The sequence below is a fragment of the Argopecten irradians genome, unplaced genomic scaffold, assembly GCF_041381155.1.
Source record: "Argopecten irradians isolate NY unplaced genomic scaffold, Ai_NY scaffold_0471, whole genome shotgun sequence".
NCBI classification, from domain to species: Eukaryota; Metazoa; Mollusca; class Bivalvia; order Pectinida; family Pectinidae; genus Argopecten; species Argopecten irradians.
Window position 1 is genome coordinate 22,370 of NW_027187938.1, and position 12,269 is coordinate 34,638.

The following is a 12,269-nucleotide window of genomic DNA, read 5'->3' on the forward strand; positions in this document are numbered from 1 at the left end:
ATTAAATTGCTTGCGGAGCGGGACCCCGCCGCGGGATGCGATCTCGCTTGCGCGGATCCGCAGCGAGTTCCGGGCGAGTTCGCTCGATTGTCGCTTTCGTCGCTCGCGGCGCGATTTAGTGCCGAATCACCCTTCGGGTAGTGTAACCTATCAAAATCCAAGATGGCGGCTGGCGGCCATCATTGTTATCCGATCAGTCCTAAAATGCAATATGCACAACTAGGCCCTTGGGGAACCTACATATGAAATTTGAGAAAGATTCCTTCAGCCCTTTCTGAGAAATAGCGGTAACAAGAAATGTTAACAGGACGGAAGGACGGACCACGACCACGGGACAAAAGCGATTTGAATAGCCCACCATCTGAATGATGATGTGGGCTAAAAATGTTCCTGTTGCGATGGGTTTGGCTGGTTACCTATCTGCCATTGGGATATGAAGACACTGGAGACAAGAGAACAAATATAACACATATTCAGTAATTGGAATCTGTCCTTACCTATGAGGGTTGTGACAACAAAATCAAAACCACGAGGATAATTTATGAGCGTCCATGTATTGATATTCATGAAATCTTGCCTGAATGTTGCTATCTGCAGTCTGCCGCAGTCTCGCTCTTGGCCATTGAGTTGAGCGTTCGCCACCCTGTGAGGAAGGCTCTGGGTTTTGTCCCCTGGCTGAGACACACCAAAGTCTACAAAAGTGGTAGTTTATGCTCCTGCTTAGCGCTCAGCATTCAGGAGTGGACGACTGGTTCGCCCGTGTGTCAGTATAATGTGACCGGGTGAGGTGTGTTGCTTGGTATACGAGGCGGCATACTTCAGTGATATAGCACTATAAAAAGGGCAATAGTTCCACTATACAAGACAACACTACATGAATATACCGCGGTCTCCCAAAAACACGCATCTCGCACAACATACACGCAACACATCGCTACATGGGAGGCCGTCCTTACATGACCATAGCTGTTTAATAGGACGTAAATTAATCAAACAAACTATATACATACAGTCACATGTGCATAAGTATCTGGAAAATGTTCGAGGGCAAAGAAAATGCCACCCAGACATGTAGATTTAACAGGAGCACTTGTCCAACGGACGAGTGCATTTCACAGTTGTGTCAGTGTTAAAGACTGTACCTGTTGCGACGGGTTTGGCTGGTTACCTATCTGCCATTGGGATATGAAGACACCTGGACAAGAGAACAAATATAACACATATTCAGTAATTGAATCTGGCCTAACCTATGAGGGTGTGACAACAAAACCAAAAATGTACCTGTTGCGATGGGTTTGGCTGGTTACCTATCTGCCATTGGGATATGAAGACACCTGGACAAGAGAACAAATATAACACATATTCAGTAATTGAATCTGGCCTTACCTATGAGGTGTGTGACAACAAAACCAAAAATGTACCTGTTGCGATGGGTTTTGGCTGGTTACCTATCTGCCATTGGGATATGAAGACACCTGGACAAGAGAACAAATATAACACATATTCAGTAATTGAATCTGTCCTTACCTATGAGGGTGTGACAACAAAATCAAAACCAAGAGGACAATTTAGAGCCGTCCCATGCTTTGATATTCATGAAACTGCGCCTGAATGTTGCTATTTCAGTCTTGCCGCAGTCTCACGCTCTTGCCATTTAGTTGAGGCGTTCGCCCCTGTGGAGGAAGGCTAACGCCAAAGGTCTACAAATAAGTGGTAGTTTATACTCCTGTCTTAGCGGCTCAGCATTCAGGGAGTGGACACGACTGGTTCGCGCGTTTAGTCAGTATATGTGTACCAGTAAGGTGTGTTGCTTGGTAAACGACGGCAGCATACATCAATTGATATAGCACTATAATATAAAGGCAAATAGTTTCCACTATACAATGATGGACACAACATGAATATACCGCAGTCTCCCAAAACACCGCATCTCGCACACGACAATACACGCAAACCTCACCGCATGAACATGGGAGGTCTGTCCTTCACAATGACCCATAGCTGATTAATAGTGACGTAATATTAAACAAACTATATACATACAGTCACATGTGCATAAGTATCTTGAAAATGCTCAAGGGCAAAGAAAAATGCCACCCGGACATGTAAATTTAACAGGAGCACCAACACACCGCATACATGGGAGGTTGTCCTTACATGACCATAGCTGTTAATAGGACGTAAATTAATTAAACAAACTATATACATACAGTCACATGTGCATAAGTATCTTGAAAATGCTCAAGGGCAAAGAAAAATGAGACCCGGACATGTAGATTTAACAGGAGCACTTGTCCAACGGACGAGTGCATTTGCACTTGTCCAACGGATGAGTGCATTTCACAGTTGTGTCAGTGTTATAGACTGTACCTGTTGCGACGGGTTTGGCTGGTTACCTATCTGCCATTCGGATATGAAGACACCTGGACAAGAGAACAAATATAACACATATTCAGTAATTGAATCTGGCCTTACCTATGAGGGTGTGACAACAAAACCAAAACCAGAGGATAATTTATGAGCGTCCATGCATTGATATTCATGAAATCGCCTGAAGGTTGCTATTGCAGTCTGCCGCAGTCTCGCTCTTGGCATTGAGTTGAGCGTTCGCCCTGTGAGGAAGGCTCTGGGTTTTGTCCCCTGGCCGAGACACACCAAAGTCTACAAAAGTAGTAGTTTATGCTCCTGCTTAGCGCTCAGCATTTAGGGAGTGGGACGACTGGTTCGCCCGTTGTCAGTATAATGTGACTGGGTGAGGTGTGTTGCTTGGTATACGAGGCGGCATACTTCAGTGATATAGCACTATAAAAAGGGCAATAGTTCCACTATACAAGAAGACAACATGAATAACCGCAGTCTCCAAAACACGCATCTCGCACAACATACACGCAACACACCGCATACATGGGAGGCCGTCCTTACATGACCATAGCTGTTAATAGGACGTAAATTAATCAAACAAACTATATATATACTGTCACATGTGCATAAGTATCTGGAAAATGTTCGAGGGCAAAGAAAAATGCCACCCGGAAATGTAGATTTAACAGGAGCACTTGTCCAACGGACGAGTGCATTTCACAGTTGTGTCAGTGTTATAGACTGTACCTGTTGCGACGGGTTTGGCTGGTTACCTATCTGCCATTGGGATATGAAGACACCTGGACAAGAGAACAAATATAACACATATTCAGTAATTGAATCTGTCCTTACCTATGAGGGTGTGTGACAACAAAACCAAAACCAGAGGATAATTTATGAGCGTCCATGCATTGATATTCATTAAATCGCCTGAAGGTTGCTATTGCAGTCTGCTGCTGTCTCGCTCTTGGCATTGAGTTGAGCGTTCGCCTGTGTGAGGAAGGCTCTGGGTTCTGTCCCCTGGCCGAGACACACCAAAGTCTACAAAAGTGGTAGTTTATGCTCCAGCTTAGCGCTCAGCATTCAGGGAGTGGGACGACTGGTTCGCCCGTTGTCAGTATAATGTGACCGGGTGAGGTGTGTTGCTTGGTATACGAGGCGGCATACTTCAGTGATAAAAATAAACCCAGGGTACCATTGACTTAATAAGTCAGCAATTCCTTGTTTGATTGTGACCAATTATGCTTCAAACTGCCAATAAAAATATCAGTTTTCAAATTTGGCCTTAATATTTGAACCTTAGTTACATACCCAGTTGAAAATTTGGTTAGTTTGAGGATGTGACTTCCCCGAGTTTTGGTCCTTTCTTGCAATATCCTCTATGACACTGGAAGATAGCATGGTATCCATTTCCTCAACCCTTGGGTATCCATTTCTTTGTCTAATAAAAATCAAAGGAGTAGGTGCAATAAGGGCCAATTTTGGCCCCAACATAGTTTCTCTTTATTTTAATTCCATAGTTTCATCAATATGTGAGATTTATAAAAAACACAGTTTCAATGGATTCTGTAATGTTGTTGCCTAGCAACAGGCCTGGCAAACGGTATATGGTAGTTATGCTAAAAATAGCCAATTTAGTTATTTTGCGGATTTCCCAATCTGTATATTAAGAGAGAAAGATGTATTTTGTATTGTGTATAAGGAATAATTAAAAAAATGTCACATTCCATAACACGTGATCATATTACAGCCCATAGTTACACCATAGCAACCAATTTTTCTCCATAGCAACAACACTTTAGCCATTCAAAACACAAAACAATTTGTTTTTAGAGATTTATAAATCAATGGAAGTTTTAACTTTATTTATTCCATTTCTGTTTTTTATCTGTTAGTGTTATTATTTTAACATTTTTATGTAGAAATAAAAACAACAATTGAATGCATTCTTCACATTTCTGGAATTTATACATGTAGCAACAGCATAAAACAATTATATGGTTTATACGTAGTATGTTATATTTACAATAGTTATGATACGCTCACTATTTACAAAAGTAATAATGCCAGTCCCCTTATTCACGGAATTCCCCAAGTGCAATAATAAAAGATGACAGACTCTGATGTACAGCAGGCCAAGTTTACGAGCATTTTCAGCTGCGCCAGTGACTTGCGAACTTACAACTTTTTACGGTGTGCCAGAGGTTCGCATCCTGTTCTGTAAATCACGTTACGTCATCTATCCCTTCTTATCCCTTTAGAATCCCTTCCCATTTTGATATTATTCAGTAATAAAAATCATTGTAAATTAAATAACTGTCAATGGTATTAAAATAACAAGCATATGAATCAAGGATTAAGTAATTAACATTATTCTGATAATGTCATAACTATCAATGATATTAATTATCAGCAACAACTGATATAACAATTATATCATTCTTCGCAACAAGAAATATCATTAAACATTTTACAGCATCAACTGCACAAGCCACATTACTACCACCACTTAGATCATCATCATCATTTTCTTTGTCATAAGATCTTTATAATCAACATTCATAGACATGCCAGTAAGATTATTGATATTACATAATCAACACAAATATATCAAAGTATCTAAATCCTGTAAACATCATCATCAAACCGAATGCAGTTATAGCCAGACATATTGTATATTATTGACCATTATTTATCAAATATGTTATACTTTTAATTATTAGCAATTGATTATGGACTGAAAACATGAATAAATGTCATTACTTCTATATCATATTACAACTAACTTAAAGACCCATATGATTTTGACAGAAGGAGTGAACTTTATGGAACACTAAAACTTAATATTCATAATGAATTTATATTCATTTTGTATTTTGTTAAATCTGCTTATTTAACCCATTGTAAAAAATATCCCATGTCACTTTACATCCCTTGATGGTTAACAGGTAAATCAGACTGAGAGCAGAGATTAAATAATCCATGATCTGATTATTCTATCTTTTACTATGTTAACCTGCATAACACATACACGATATTCTGTTACTTTAAAATACTTTAGAAGAACTATGTACTCCATTTCGACCGAAAGGTGAATATTAAAATGAGTGTTCATAAAAGTCATCATTATCATCTAATAGCTTTAATCATCAATATCTCGACAAATATTGAGAGCTTTCACTTTCTATATTAAACACTGTAACAAAAAGAATTAAATCAGAGAACAAGTGCAGTTTTTCGATAGATACAAAAAAAACATAAACAACTGCAACCAAATACCACGTGCAGTTTGCCGATACTCAATAAACGTATATGCAACGGTTCTCGTCATAGCAATACATGTACATGAGTATTAAGAAAACATTATTCCTCGGGATCACTGTTTTCACTGTCTGACTCATCAACAAGTTGAGGCATGTTAGCAGCATCCTCTATATATGAGGACCAGTCCTTAACACCTAACACACCACTAAGGTGACGAGCATAGCCAAGGTACCAGATTACAGCTGATATGTGCGCGCACGTCCCTACAACTCTTGATCCAACTTTACATTGGCAGTACCATGCCGTTACTAAAGCAGGATTATACTCAATCCACAGTAAATAAGACCGTGCACTTGTGTGTCGACTTTGAATTCTGGCACGAAGCATTCCGTCCTCCTCATCATTTACCATGATGTTGAAGTCGCCATCTTCACTCAGGTGTTCTGAAGCATAGAAACGTGCGAGCTTTAACTGATACACTCCAATGGTAATGTGTCGAAGTTCCTCTTCAGAGAGAGTTGGGAACTCCACCACTGAAGTAGCGCCGTCCAATGGTTTCCATTCACGTGTCCTTCGGTCTAGTTGTTCCTCTTGCACGCGATTCTGCAAGGTGTTCGTGCTTGCTGCCAAGACCTGAAAGTAAAGGAAACTTGCACTAAATCTGAATTTACCTTGAGCGAGTGAGCTGTTGTGCATAACTACATGTATCGTGGAATGTGCATGTATGTATAAACAATTTTCAAAAATACTTTTATAATAAATGGAAACTGCAATATATCTTATACAAAAAGTGAGTAGAATGAACTATCATTTAACATTTACATAATGTAGATATTGAAACTTACAGCTATAACTATGAAAGATCAGGTTGTATAGCTTATAATACCATAATACAGTACCAAGCAGCTACGATCGTCTAATATCTATAAGTACAGCTGTATAAACATATTGCTAAATTGCTAAAGCTAAATCTATAACACAGTTTTGTTTGAAATAAAACATTCTTTGTAAATACTAATGAAAAGTAATTGTCATTTATAGTATACAACATGTACCTTCATCTTTGCAGCTACTCGTTGGTCTTCTTCTGTGCTGCCAGTATTCAGTGGTGTGCGATACCGATTACACAATGCTGCCACAAGACGTAGATAGTCTCCTATGGCTGGTATTTGGCTGTTAGGCACTATGTTCTGGAGATATTTCCACTGTTTCAGCCGTCCATTTACCGATTCCACAATCCATCTTATCTTTGTGATAAGTCGGGATGAATTAGCCTATTCAATCAAGTATATAAAGATATAAAAGCAAGTTATCAGAAAATAAGGGTACTTTTGGCTTTAATATGCGTGTATATGTATATGTATAGACTTTAACCTGTAGGATTTCGCTGGTGAACTTTAGAAAAGTTTATAATTGCAATTATCGATAGTAATAATCATTCCAACTAGTATAGCATTTCTGTTAAAGAACTGTACATCTTTGATTATTCAGTAACATATATCATTAAATCGATAAGGAATAGCAAATCAAACAATGACTTAAAGACCTAGCAGCAAAATTGTTATTTTTTCAACACGAGCAATGATATTGAATTACCTCTTCAGTAGGATGTTGTTTTTGTCCTCTGTTAAGGAAAGGTGGCATCTTGCACTTGAGTCCGAGATCGTTAAGAAAATCCAAGGAATCACGAAATCCTCTATCAACTACCAATAGGTCATCCTCCTGCAGCCAATCTTTCATATGCTCCATGTTGCTGCTAATATTGTGTTTCAATATGGAGGCATCATTGTTTTTAGAATCCGCTAAATAGGGACCAAGAATCGACACAATATAGCCAGTTGTTGTAACGATAACCATCGGCTTTACCAGCGGGCGATGCTTATGCATGCTGTAAGACCGTCGTTGGAATTTGAAGTTGTTACTTTTTTGAATGTATATGTAAGTCCCATCAACTACCAATATGGCTGGGTTCTGGCAAATATTGCTGAAAAGTTCCTGAGCAAGTGGTCGTGTGTGATTGTGTATTACATCCTCACGACTGATGTGTTCAAATCCTACATACCTTGGGGTAAAATTGGATGCCAAGAACTTTCTGGCTGACACAATAGATCGTCGTATGCTACTCTTTCCGATATTAAACAGAGTCGACAATAACCGATTTGACATACCAGTTCTTAACTTGACTAATAGCAAAGCAATACATGTTCGACTGGATCGGTTTTTGGTGCATCGTAAAGAACTGGAACTTAGATGCGAACATAAGTCTTCAAAATCATCCTTTGTAATTCCAGTGAGCGTTACATAATCAATGTCATTCAAAGTATTTCTATTATCGAAATCGATTCTGTACTTTTCATTGCGTATGGCTATAGCTCTTAATGTGAGTAATCAACGATAAAATGTCACTTTTGTTAAAGAAAAGTTTTTGGTTCTTCAATGGAATCTTCTTTGATTAAACGCAGTGCTTCCTCTTTGAAGTATTTATCATTGTCTATGTGATTACAACAACATCTAGATCCAGATAACAGAAGGTGGCCCTTTTCAACAAACAATTTGTATCTGCTCTCAGTTGCCACAGTTAATAGTTTCGGACTCCGCTTTTTACAAATGCAACAAGTGGAATGGCTATTTCCAGACGATAATATGGGTAAAGGGATATTTTGTGGACTTTTCAGATGTGCTTCTACTCTAGATTTCTTAGCACTTGGAACGTAGTCAGGGTCATTTTCTGTATCCGCAAGATTGTCTTTAGTAGAATCACTTACTTTTAATGATCTTTTATATCGTAAAAAACACTTTTGACAAGCAACATCATTGTCATCACAGTGGCCTTTTCCTAAATGTTCAGTGTATTCTGAATATGTATCACGACAAACATACAGCCTTTCCTTGGGAATTGTTCTTTTACCACAATCTAAGCACAGGAAGTGCTTAGGTCCTGTCCCAGGCATCCTACAATACAGATGTAAAGAAAATCAGCCTTCAGATCACTAACACAACAGGTTATATACATATGTAATGCATTTCTACATTTGAGTATGATGAAGAAATGTATTGTTATGACTATGATGAAAGTCAATATTTAACTTGTTTTCTTTGGAACTAGGTGAAAGTATTGTACCTCAGGAATTTAGTATTTTACTTTTGTAAAAAATGTTACTGACCTTCGATATTGCCATTAATTAAAAGTGTGAGCTTCTTTTTTATTTCAGAATAAATGTATCTGTGTTACAGTATTGTGAGGGAGAGTGGTACCTCTATATACAGTGTGTCTGTGTTACAGTATTGTGAGGGAGAGTGGTACCTCTATATACAGGTGTGTCTGTGTTACAGTATTGTGAGGGAGAGTGGTACTATTTCTCTATATACAGTGTGTCTGTGTTACAGTATTGTGAGGGAGAGTGGTACTATCTATATACAGTGTGTCTGTGTTACAGTATTGTGAGGGAGAGTGGTACCTCTATATACAGTGTGTCTGTGTTACAGTATTGTGAGGGAGAGTGGTACCTCTAGACTATATACAGTGTGTCTGTCTGTGTTACAGTATTGTGAGGGAGAGTGTACCTCTATATACAGTGTGTCTGTGTTACAGTATTGTAGAGGAGAGTGGTACCTCTAGTGTGTCTGTGTTACAGTATTTTGAGGGAGAGTGGTACCTCTATATACAGTGTGTGTCTGTGTTACAGGTATTGTGAGGGTGGGAGGTGGTACCTCTATATACAGTGTGTCAGTGTTACAGAGTGTGCCTCTATATACAGTGTGTCTGTGTTACAGTATCAGTGTGTCTGTCCCGTGTTACAGTATTGTGAGGGAGAGTGGTACCTCTATATAACATTGTGTCTGTGTGATTACAGTATTGTGAGGGAGAGCGGTACTCTATATACGTGTGTCTGTGTTACAGTATTGTGGAGGGTGAGTGGTGCCTCTAATACAGTGTGTCTGTGTCTACAGTATTGTGAGGGAAGTGTGGTACCATCTATTATCCAGTGTGTCTGTGTTACATTATTGTGAGGGAGAGTGGTACCTCTATATACAGTGTGTCTGTGTTACAGTAAGATATGTGCTACATACAGAACTTCTATACAGTCGAAACTCGTTATCTCAAAATCGCTTGACTCGAAACCCCGGTTGTGTCAGATATAAAAAGTGGGCAAATGGAGATACAGAAATGGGAAAATACTACAACAATGACTGCTAATTATGAATTGTTTAATAATCCTCTCAAGTCTGGCTTCCTAATTAGTGTCACTTTACAATTGTGACTTATACAACTGTACATGGATCTAGACACGACGCGTGTTTACACAATCACACTCAGCGCAAGAATGTATTTGATTTAATCAATATTCTATGTACTGTCTAATTAATAGTGTTTGATATAAATTTTAAAATAAAAATAAAAAATAACCGATGAGAATCTGGATTCGAACTCACTTAAAATGAACTTCGTACCAATGTGCACATGACAGAACCACAAGACTAACGAGACAACATTTAAAATTTGGGCATGTAAGATATATTTAAAATATTGATCTGTAGAACATAATAAAATAGCAAAACAATGCTGTAGTTAGATTTCGATAAATTATTTAGAAAATTCAATGGAATATAACACCTTCATATTGTAATTCATTATCTTTATAGCTTAAAGAATAACTATAATGCCAGAGAAATATGTACCGTAACAATATGCACAGTCCGATGTCGTCTGCTCAGCGAGAATACATGTAGCTGGATTGACTTTTGAGGCTAAGCCTAAATCGACTTAGGCCTAACCGACTTTTAATATAAAAGACATAAATCTAGAATCTAGGCCTAGTGCATTATTCACATGTCAAATCAAAGCTGATACAAGAAGATGGAATTGTTATGACGTTAGTTTTAAGCTTACATAACACTGCATGTAAATCCGCGGACTGTCCGTCACTGACGAAGTCAACGAGTGAGTTCATGCAGTTTCCAGCTATGATAAAAAGATTTCAAGAAGTATTATGTATGTATATATAGAAGAAGAGTATACCTGACTCTGTAACTTCATGATCTTTGTTGAAAGCGACCAGGTAAGATAAGGTAGAACATCGTAAACATCGCGAAGTTGCTCTGTGTTGACAGCTGTCCGTAAACAAAAACACCGAATGCATTATAATAGCGTGTTCGTACTCCGGGCAAAAAATTACGGACATTTTTTATCCGAAAATATTTTCGTCGGAAAGTTTAAAATAACGCTTACTATACAGAGTGATAATTTTAGATATTGTCTTAAGATATATTAAAACAGTTATCATTATAACAATTACATAGTTTATATTATGCACAATGAGTGAATTCCAGGATTTACAATTCCGGATAGCCGTGCCCGATTACGTTTTACATTATTATAACAGCCGCTACGATCTCGGGCAGAACTGGTTCATTTTATTTCAAAGAAATTTCTTTTTTTAGCATTGGCCGCATTTATGTCCAAATTCGATATTTTGCATACTGAAATGAATTTTTATTTTGGTTCCGTTACCAAAATACGGTGTTTGGACAAAACTGCGGCCAATGTTAAAACTACGTTTTTCAAGCCATTTTTTCAAGATATTGTAAAAAAACGCTCAAAATGGCTTAAATATATCTTCATTTAATCCATTTACAAACTTTCAATGTGGAAAATCTTATTTGATATCAAAAATATGGATACTCAACCCTTGTGGAAAGCTGTATTTTGTAAGTTTGACGTTGTTTGAATTTTTATAAAATTCTGGGGCTAAAATAGGCCCTTAGTGCACCTACTTCCTTTTAGACTATTTTTGAGCTTATATGATTTGGATCTTTGTTTGAATTTTTATGGAAAATTCTGGGGCTAAAAATAAGTCAGAAAGCCTTAGTGCACCTAAATCCTGTTATAAAGAAATGTCACCAGAACTACACTTATTATCATAGTTTTTTGATGCCAAGAACGGAGTTGATATTGTATTCATAGATAGGAATTATGAATTTTATATAAAGTAACACATTTAACGATTGCTTTCGGTTTTTTTATATTTTGAAAAAAAGAAAAAAACGCATATTTAAATATTCTTTACGTTCAATATTAAACAATTAACATCCATAATACATAACAAACGCAAGTAATTATTATAAAATACCGTATGTTACAATGAGAAAGTCCTAGAATACGATTACAAAGTATAGGCGGAGTAAACTCGTACGTTGACCAATTTATATTGGTAACTAAAGCATAACGGATTACGTCTGTGTTGGAATATCGTAACACCGGGACGGTTTAGGCTGGGAACAGAAGGGGTGTCCAGATTATCGAGGGTCCTCTGTAGTAATACACACTGTGTATTTATTCACATTCACGACATAAACAACCTTTTATGTGGAAAGTAATTTTATAATCAATGCGTGTCAGTTCCATGATCGGTTTGCTAAACATGTTATTTCTTTCCAGTTTTAAACAGATACCCTCTTCTTTGTTCTGAATACCTTGTTTCTGGTTTTCCACAGGAGGTAGAGGACGAATCTCGAACCGCTTACCTATGTACATGAACATCCCATGGAATGCAGTCCAGAGAAAAGGGAGACTGTTCTATCCCTGGTGATGATTTTCTTACCCAAAAGAACTTTGGAGGCAGGAATAAGTAATCGTAATCTAC

The 12,269-nt window shown here is 37.8% G+C and overlaps 1 pseudogene; it reads right to left on the reverse strand.

Moving 5' to 3' along the window:
• Positions 1 to 5,631: 5,631 nt before the first annotated feature.
• LOC138312792 (uncharacterized) lies at positions 5,632 to 11,305 on the reverse strand (annotated as a pseudogene).
• Positions 11,306 to 12,269: the final 964 nt, after the last annotated feature.